Source organism: Gossypium raimondii, chromosome 4 (genome assembly GCF_025698545.1).
Source record: "Gossypium raimondii isolate GPD5lz chromosome 4, ASM2569854v1, whole genome shotgun sequence".
Classification (NCBI taxonomy): Eukaryota; Viridiplantae; Streptophyta; class Magnoliopsida; order Malvales; family Malvaceae; genus Gossypium; species Gossypium raimondii.
The window spans coordinates 22408035-22418293 of record NC_068568.1 but is presented as its reverse complement, the minus strand read 5'-3'; the positions used below and the strand labels follow the sequence as shown (position 1 = coordinate 22418293).

General features: G+C 36.3%; 1 non-coding gene across 1 annotated transcript; it reads left to right on the top strand.

The window, feature by feature from the left end:
• The first annotated feature begins 1515 nt into the window (after positions 1 to 1515).
• Positions 1516 to 1622, top strand: LOC128040890 (small nucleolar RNA R71). Its single transcript, XR_008195695.1, has one exon. It is a non-coding gene; the product is annotated as a small nucleolar RNA R71 (small nucleolar RNA).
• Positions 1623 to 10259: the final 8637 nt, after the last annotated feature.

Here is a 10259-nt window from a genome sequence, read left to right as displayed (position 1 = left end):
GCTTCAAAATCAAGAATTACAATGTCAGCAGGAAAGATAAACTTATCTACATGTACCAAAACGTCATCGATTTTTCCTTCTGGATGTGCTAAGGATTGATCTGCCAGTTGAAGCGTAACTATAGTTGGTCTAACTTCTCCTATCCCCAACTTCCTAAATATTGACATAGGCATCAAGTTGATACTTGCACCTAAGTCACATAATACCTTGCCACAATATGTTACTCCAATGTTGCACAATATGGTAAAACATCCAGGATCCTTCAATTTTGGGGGTAGTTTTTCTTGAAGATATGCACTGCATTCCTTCGTCAGAGCTACCATCTCAAATTCTGCAAGTCTTCGTTTCTTAGACAAGATATCTTTAATGAACTTGACGTAGTTCAACATTTGCTCAAGTGCTTCAACCAACAGGATGTTGATGTGAAGTTGCTTGAGTACGTCAAGGAACTTCTTGAATTGAATCTCCTGCTTCTGTTTCTGAAGTCTTTTAGGGTAGGGTGGTGGTAGTTTCATTACTGGGACTGGTTTTGGTTGATTCATCTTTGGCGACAATTTTGCATCTAACGACATTTTTAGTTAATCAGAATTAGCTGGTCCTGAGGTTACTTTGTCAGGTTTTGCAGATTCTGGTTCTGATGAAACTAGAATTTCAACACTTGGTTGAACTTCTTTTGAATCTTAAGCGTCAGCTGGCTCCTTTTCAACTTCGACAGTGTTGGGCTCTACTGTCATTCTGCTCCTCAATGTCAATGCTTTACAATGTTCCTTCCCCAGATTTCTTGAATTCTCCGTGTCACTAGGTAGAGCACCTTATGGTCGGTTCCTGAGTTCAATAGCAAGCTGGCCCACTTGATTCTTTAAATTCTTTAGAGTGGCGTTGTTTTTCACCCTGTATTCCTTCAATAGATTCTCTAAGCAATTGGATAGTTCCGCTTGAGTTGGTTTCTGAACTTGTTAGGGGAAACTAGGTGGCTGGGTTGGTCTAGGTTGGGCGTAAGTGTTATTGGTTCCAGCCTCTTGGTTACTCTAGGAAAAATTCTGGTGATTTTGCCACGATGAGTTATAAAAGTTGGATTGCAGTCCTTGCCTCCCTCGGTTTTGGTTTTGGTTTTGGTTACCCATGTAATATACAGATTCGGGGTTCGATGGACATTCTTCAAACAAATGTCCTTCCCCACAATACACATAGGCTACATTCTCAAATTGGTTAGGTGGTTGGGCTGCAAAACTGTTAGACCCATTAGTGGTAAGATTTTTAAGCATTGAGGATATTGAAGATACCTGAGATGCGAGTGAAGTGAGAGTGTCCACTTCATGTATTCCAGCGACTTGTCTTCTTTACACTGCTCGATTGGTTGGTCATTGATAATTGTTGCTGGCAATCCTCTCATTAATTTTGTTAGCCTCGTTATAAGACTTAGAAAGGAGAGCACCATTAGCAGAGGCGTCCACTACCATCCTCGTGTGAGCATTGAGACCATTATAGAATGTCTCAAGTTGAATGCAATGTGGGATTCCATGATGAGGGCAATTTCGTAATAAATTTTTTTACCTTTCCCATGCCTCATACAGGAACTCATCATCCATTTGTTGGAAGGCAGTGATCTCATTCCTCAACTTGGCATTCTTGCTCGGCGGGAAATACTTCATGAGGAATCTCTCGGCTAACTCTTGCCATGTAGAAATGGAGTTCGGTGGCAATGAGTTCAACTAGGCACGAGCTCTGTCCCTTAGCGAATATGGGAACAGCTTCAGTCGTAATGAATCTTCGGGTACTCTGACTAACTTGAAAGAATTGCTCACTTCCATAAATAGTCTTAAGTGAAGATGAGGATCTTCAGTAGGCATTCCACTGAATTGGCCCACTGTCTGAAGCATCTAGAGCATGACTGACTTTAGTTCAAATTATTGTACCTCTATTTCGGGTCTCCTAATACCTGAATCAAGATCGTTAAATACTGGCACGACATACTTTCGTAAAGCTCTATCCCTATCATCAACAATAAGGATAGGATTCTGAGCAAGGTTTGCTCCGTTTCCTTGATTCATATTCTCAAATTTTATCTTTTCAGTCCTACTTTGGTTCGCTTGTCTTCTTTGTTGTCGAAAGGTTTGTTCTAATTCAGGGTCCACAGGGAGTAAGTCGATAATCTGGTCAATACTCAAAAACGCCTAAAATCATCACAGAAAGATTAAGTATGGAAAGATTTAAATAGGAAAATAAATAAACCAAAATGTAAAAACAGATTCAAAAATAATGGCTTTTTTTTTAATCAGTCCCCGGTAACGACGCCAAAAACTTGGAACGACGAAAATGTGCAAGTGTACACAATCACAACAAGTAATAAATTAACAAGTAAATGTCGAGTTATCGTACCCACAAGGACTGTAAAAAAGAATATTTATGAAATTAATGTTAAAACACTTTGGTGATTGAAAATATATTGTTTTAAAGATGGTTAAAAACTAAGGGCTAAAAACTAAGTAAAAAAAATTTAAAAATAAAAAGGTTATAATGCACGATTTCAAATAAGGTTTAATCAAGATGATATACTTGTGTTGAATTAATTACATTCCTTTAACTTAGAATTATTAAACTTATTTTTATATCGCTACTTAACAAATTCACTAAGAACTCGGTAATTTGCTAACTCATCGCTCATACATACTTATTAGATTAATCAATCTCTTGAACATTTTTCAATGTCAATCCAAGCGATTAATCAATCTTTACAAGCATATAAATGATCAAGTGAGGTAACAGAGTATTTCTACCTTGAAACAGTTTAATCACAATAATCTTGCAAGTTATGCAAGGCATATGTATCGCCAAATACAATGCTAAATTAACTTCAGCTACCTTAGAAGAATAAACATGCAATGATTAAGTATTGTGTCCACTAATTAAAATTTCAATACGATTTAATAATTAATTCATTAGTTATCTAACAATTAATATTGCAAGAACAACTTAGGCATGTCTTTACTTAATCAAGCATCTTACCGAGGCCTATGACAGCACAAACACAATTTCAATAATTCAAGTAGACAAAATATAATCAACCCAACACGGATTAAATTCATGCTAGATTGATTAAAATAACCATTTCAATAGCATAAATATTCATAAACATGTTTGTCAAAACAACAACGAAATTTAAAGAGATATGGAACAAGAAGCAAATCCGGTGTTTCTCCGTGGCTTGACTGAGTTCTCCGTTCTTTGTTCTACATTGTCCTCGGCTATCAAGGTGGCTTATGAACACTTTAATTGTTGCTCAACAATGGCTGATAAGGACCTCTTTTCCAAGAGAAGAAATCAACACTTGAACAAAAGGGAAAACGGGAAGGAAAAGTTGAGAGAAAGTGAGAGAGGAGAGGAGAGAATGATAGTGTGAGGGATGAGTTGAATGATCAGTAAGGGGTGGCTTTTATAGATGATTGTGGCTTCTAAAAATATCAAATTCCATCAGCCGAAGAGACCCCCCTTGACTGGCCACACACATGGAAAAGTTGAGAGATTCAACTTTGCTAAAAATAGCCTGGGGCAAATCCATAAAGCCACATTTTTTGGAGGGGTTTGAATGCAAGGTTGAAAGTTTTTCAAGGGCTTCTTTACATGCTAAAATGCTGATTTGGGTCAGAACATGGACGGTTCTAGGCAGCCCAATTGGTGGCTGGTTTGGTTCAACCAATGCGGTTCAACTGAACCATTTTTTTCCATAATTAATTAAAAATAATTTATTTAGCCCAAATTCAATTGGGAACAAATTAAAATTAATTATATTATGAATTAACACAAATATTTGGATCATCTTAGGCTGGAAATAAATTTGCCTCGATGCTTCAAATTGCTTCCCGATTTTATTCTTCGAGCATTGTCTGCTAAGCCAATTTTCGCCTTTTGTGCGAATCTGTCGAAAATAGTCAAAATTAATCAAAATTAACTATAAAATTAATTAAAATTCATCATGTTCATATTTTTAACATAGTTTAATTATTTTATAATATTTAATTATTTTTCGACAAGAATTTAACCGAAATAGCATGATTTTAAGTTAAAAAGGGCATGTAAAAACACAAATTTTCGTGTTTCCACACAGCCTAGCACATGGGCTTGTGGCCTGTCCGTGTGACCCAAGTCTGAGAGTTACACGTGCACGGACACGGGCTGGGACACGGCCATGTGTCCCTATTTCGATTGTTACACGGCCTGGCCAAACGGCCGTGTGACCCCTTTAGTTCAATTTTTTAACTTTTTCCTCAATGTTTCAAATGTTTTCGATTTAGACTCGAATAATTTCTAAAGGGATTCTAACGCCTTAAGGCCACGATTAAGGGATTATATGCATGTATATGAATGGATTATGCTATGTTTATATCAATGTTTGGAAATGTAAGTTTTAATATTCTAGTTTTGCGGTAATGCTTCGTAACCCTATTTTGGTGACGGATATAAGTTAGGGGTGTTACATATGTTTTGGTAAGGTTTTGATGCATTGTTTAGGTTTACAAAAGGCCAATAGGTGTATGCATGTTTTGATTCTAGAAATGGCTTTATTTTGGGCAAAATCATGTCCACACGGCCTGAGACACGGGTGTGTGACTCAGCCATGTGCGACACATGGCCTGATGACACAGCTGTGTGTCTCTTGTATGTTTTATTGCATGCAAGTCAGGCAGTTACAAGACCTAACACATGACCTGACACACAGGCATGTGGGACTATTTCGTAAGTTACACGACCTGGCACACGGGCGTGTAACACGACCATGTGACCCTATTCAGTGAGTTACACGGGTGAGGACACGACCTTGTGTCCCTAATTCGATTGTTACACGGCTTGAGACATGGGCGTGTCTCTCATCCGTGTGAGGCACATGACCTGGCCACACGGTCGTGTGACCCATATTTCTAAAATTTTGTGAATTTTTCCTAAACTTTATAAATGTTTTTGATTTAGTCCCGAATCATTTTTAAAGTATTTTTAGGGCCTCGAATGCTTGATTTAAGAACGATATATATGTCAATGATTGTTGTATGACATGTTTATGATTATATATGAGATGTATGTTTAAATGTTATGTTTGTATGATAATGCCCTATAACCTTAATTTGGCGACAGATACGAGTTAGGAGTGTTACAAAGATAAATCTCTTTTCTTCTCTAGCCCTTATTAATATCTATAAATAAAAACCCATGTTCTCTTAGTGGAACTTAACACGTGTCACAAACTTTCAAGGCTGCCTTGATTAATGGTTTAGCTATAGAGAAACGTATACGAGAATCTAATATCTATATGCATAACTCATCTTTTTGTTTATTCCTGACCATCTCGTTAAAATTAACTAGCACAATAACCAAACAAACTTGACGCACTATACCTTTAGCGATGCCCATAATATTCAAAACCCTCAATACTCTTACCAAACTCCACTTCTTTACATCTCCACACATTAAAAAGACAATTCTTACCTGATACTCTAACATTAAATATGCGGCTAATGTATATGTTGGATCGCCGGTACCCCCGTGGCACAGTAGAAAAATTATTTCGGTTATCATCAGCCACGGATCCATGTACGAGGAACAAGTCGATTTGAAATAGGGTTGAAAATATACTTTTACAATCTAAAAATTGATGAATAATATTGTTGGTTTGATCCCTTTTAATGATGTTAATCTAAGCTACAACAAAAATGCCTTGGCCTCTACGAAGTCCACCCAGTCAAGCACAGACAGCAGAATTCTTTGAACTTTTCAAAGAGCCTCAAAAAAATTTTTTTGGTCGCTAAACCTAATATTTATTTTCTTAACACACTCATACATAATCCAATATTGTATTCTTTTTATTAATATAATGTATATTAAAACAAAATAATGCCCTTTTTTACTTTTTAAGGAAAATCATGGAAGATATTGAAATTATATTCTTTCATAAATATTATATTCCTTCAGGGAAAACATACAAGGGACACACAACCGTGTCATCAGACCATATGTCACACATGGCTAAGTAACACGCTCATGTCTTAGGCCATGTGGACATGATTTTGCCCAAAATAAAGCCATTTCCAGCACCAAAACATTCATACACCTATTGGCCTTTTGTGGACCTAAACAAAAGAATACTAACTTCCATAAATATTAACTTTGGAAAAAAGTTGTGAATCATATCCGCCAGACGATACTATTCCTCATAATGCTATCCGCCGGACAATATTGCTCGCCAGGAGATACTTATCTGCCAATGATAAGAATCTGCCATAGTTGTATGTAGGATAGTATACGCCTATTCTATTGGTGTGAAGTTTGTTCACTTTAACTAGAGGGTGTGACCTTATAGGTTCTTATAACTTTGGTAGTAATACTAGAACATTTCTAATGTTACAAGCAATGAGTGGCATCTAGCAATGCATCATTGCTACCCAAGTTACAATAAGTCATTTCGACATAACCTATATGTGCTAAACTTTTCATGTATCATATCCTTTTATCCTTTATATCCAGATTAGACATAGGTCATGGTATAGTTATACTTGTAAAGTCCAATATCATATTTTTTTGATATTCTGAGTAGACTATGTTAAACAAATAAGTGTGATATCTCATATAAACTTATTTGAGCATGGTCATGCATTTCTAGTCTTACTTCATCAAGTGGCCCAAGATATCACTCAAATTATGTAGGACGGATAAATCCTGTCTTGATCAATCATATCCCACTACATGAATTATGGTATATCCAACATCAGCCTTTATAGTTCAACATTTTACGGTAGATGCTTATCTATATCAAACTATACAAATGACGATGTTGGGACAATGATGATCTCAAGGCTGAGGATCATATACATACTTATCACTATGAGTAATGTTTGTGACTATTACATAATAATCCAAGAAACATACTCATGGTGGGTCAATCCAATATTTTGTTAACACATACTCATGTATTTATTTTGACATCTCTATGTTAATGATAACACTTTGTCATCAATCAACTACACATTAGTCTCAATGCATTACTATTGTTCAAGCCCACAATAATACTTAACTAAGGACCTTTTAAGAATAATCATATTATTTTTAGGACTTTATTATTGATCAGTTTATTTATATACACAGAAAAAGAAACTAAAATAATAATGGCAATGCCTTATGTTAATAACGAGGTAAAATGAGTATGTAAGTACAGCCATCTCATGATTGATCTTTGGATATACTCTAAAAATCTCCCACTACAACTAAGATCAACAAGTCATATATCTTATACCAAGTGACTTACTGTGATGATCATGCTTCTGCTATATTAAAGGCTTTTTCGGTGGATTAGCGATGTTGCATTTGTTGATACTCTGCATATTTCCACATCTCCTCGATTAATGATTTCTCAAATGAGATGAAAGTGCCTAAGTATGTGTTCGGATCGCTGGTGAGATCTGGGTTTATTTGCTTGTGCTATGGCTCTATTGTTGTCACAATGAAGTTCAATAGCACCTTATATGCTAGGCACAACCCCTAGTTCAAGTACGAACTTCATGATCCAAACAACCTCTTTTGCATAAAATCAACGATTGTATCTTGCTTTGAACTTTTCCATCCCATAACGCCACCATTAAGGCAAAACACAAAACCTAATTGTGATCGTGAATAATCCTTGTCGATTTGGAAGCTAGCATTAGTGTAACCTTTTACACTTAGCTCTTCCTCACTTGCATATATAAGGAATGTATTCTTAGTCCTTCTCAAGTACTTTAGGATAACTTTAACTATGACCCAATGACCTTCGCCGAGATCTACTTGGTATTTACTTGTCATGCTTAAAGCATATGATACATCTGGACGAGTACATAGCACGACATACATGATAAACCTAATAGATGAAGCATATGGAATCTTACTCATATGTTCTCCCTCTTGTGGAGTTTAAAGACACATTTCCTTTGAGAGTGAAATACCAAGTCTCATAGGTAAGAATCCTTTCTTAGATTCTTCCATGCTGAACCTTTTCAGTACTTTATCTATGTATATACTTGGTTTTCTGACATGGAATCCATCTCAGACCTTATGGCCTTAAGCCATTTCTTAAAATCTAGACTCGCCACATCTTCTTGATATGACCTGGGCTCATCTTGATCTATAAGTAGAATATCACCATGTGTTGTGACCACCTCCAAATGTACTAACGTCTAGAGTGAGAATATTGCATTAAAATATAGAATTACGAGGCATTATCATCAAGTATACGGGTCTAGTTGTAATATAGTTTTACAATGGAGTGGGTGAGTAATTCAAGGATCATACCCAAATAAGGCAAAAGCTAGATCAATTTTAACCTACACTATAACACCCCTAACTCGTATCCGTCGCCAAAATAAGGTTATGAAGCATTACCAAAAAATTTCACACTTTAACATTCAGTTCGAAACATTTCAAGAATCACATCATAATCCATTCAAGCATATGCATATTATCCCTTATTTGAGACCTCGAGGCCATAAAAACACTTTAGTAATGATTCGGGACTAAATCAAAAACATATAGAATTTTTGGGAAAAAGTTAAAAATTTCACACTGCAAGGGTCACACGGCCGTGTGGACAGGCCGTGTGACTCACACGGTTGAGACACACCCCCGTGTCTTAGGCTGTATGGACATTCGAAGTAGGGACACATAGCCGTGTCTTAGCCCGTGTCGATGCCTGTGTAACTCTCTGACTTTGGTCACACAGCCAAGCCACATGCCTGTGTGCCAGGTTGTGTAACTCTCGAAATGGCCTCACACGCCTAGGTGCTAGGCCGTGTGGTAGGCCGTGTAATAGCCTGACTTGCAACACTTTTAAACCTATAGGGGACACATGGCTGTCTCGTATGGCCATGTGTGACACACGACTGAGACACACGCCCGTGTCTTAGGCCATGTGGACAAGAAATAGGCCATTTTCAAGCCATTTCTTTCACCCCATTTATGCACACTCACACAACCCAATTTCACCTATTTGATGCATCCAAAATGTACCTAAAATATGCATAATGAAACTAAAACAATATGATATCAATTCATACAACCAATATGCCACAAGGCAGCTTTATTTACATTACATCAAGCATATCCAAATACAAGCATAACTTAGCCATTATCAACTTAACATTTGCAACGTAAATTCCATACGAAATCATACCATATTTGTCGCATTCAAGCATACTAAAAGAGTCATTTATAGCATTTCTACATTTGATCATTCCAACACCAACCAATTAAACACCAAATGCCCAAAATGTCAACATTCATAAAACCACATATACATACCAACATAACAACCAAATTCATTAACCAAAATACCATATTTACAAGCCAAACACAATGGCTATATCACAAAGCACTAAACACCTATACATGTCATTATAACCATGACTTAAAAACATCAAAATCTAACGATAATGCCTATGGATAGTGTGATTAGTCTCCGATGAATTTCTAACTCGAACGAGCTTCCGATTAACTATAAAACATAGAAAATGTACACAAGGCAAGCATATAATGCTCAGTAAGTTCGTAATACATAAACAGTTCTTACCAATACAATGCATAAGCTTAAAATAAATATAGATCAATCCAACACAAGCTTGACACAAGCTTAAGCATCACCAACAACCCAAATTAGTGTTTAATCACATAAATTCAATATCAACACATGATAAAATAACTTTCATAAGTTTAAATCATATGAATTCATACTATCCACAATCATGAATACACATGCTTCTTACCTTCCATAGTAACAAAGTAAATTGCTTCAAAAACCCTTACCGAAGCTCACACGAAGTGGGATCACGATGGTCGTCACCGTCCCTTTTCATAGTTGATAGTCGTCACCATCCCTTTTCATAATCGATAGCTGAAGCTATTCATTTTCATAGTTTGATGGTTGTCACCATCCTTTTTCAATATTCGATAGCCGAAGCTATACCTTTTCATAATTCAATGGTCGTCACCATCCCTTTTCATAATCGATAGCCGAAGCTATCCCTTTTCATAATTCGGTGATCATCGATATGACGTTAGATTTTTCTGCCGATACACAATTTGATATTACAAAATGATAGCATTTAAAACATAATATAAAATGTTTTTGAAACATACAAACTTACCTTGATCATAAAATGTAGAAGCATAGTCGATTAATCCGAAGCTTTCTCTTTTCCTCGATCTAAAGTTGTACGAGGTCTATCTTGATATGTATAAGGTAGCCT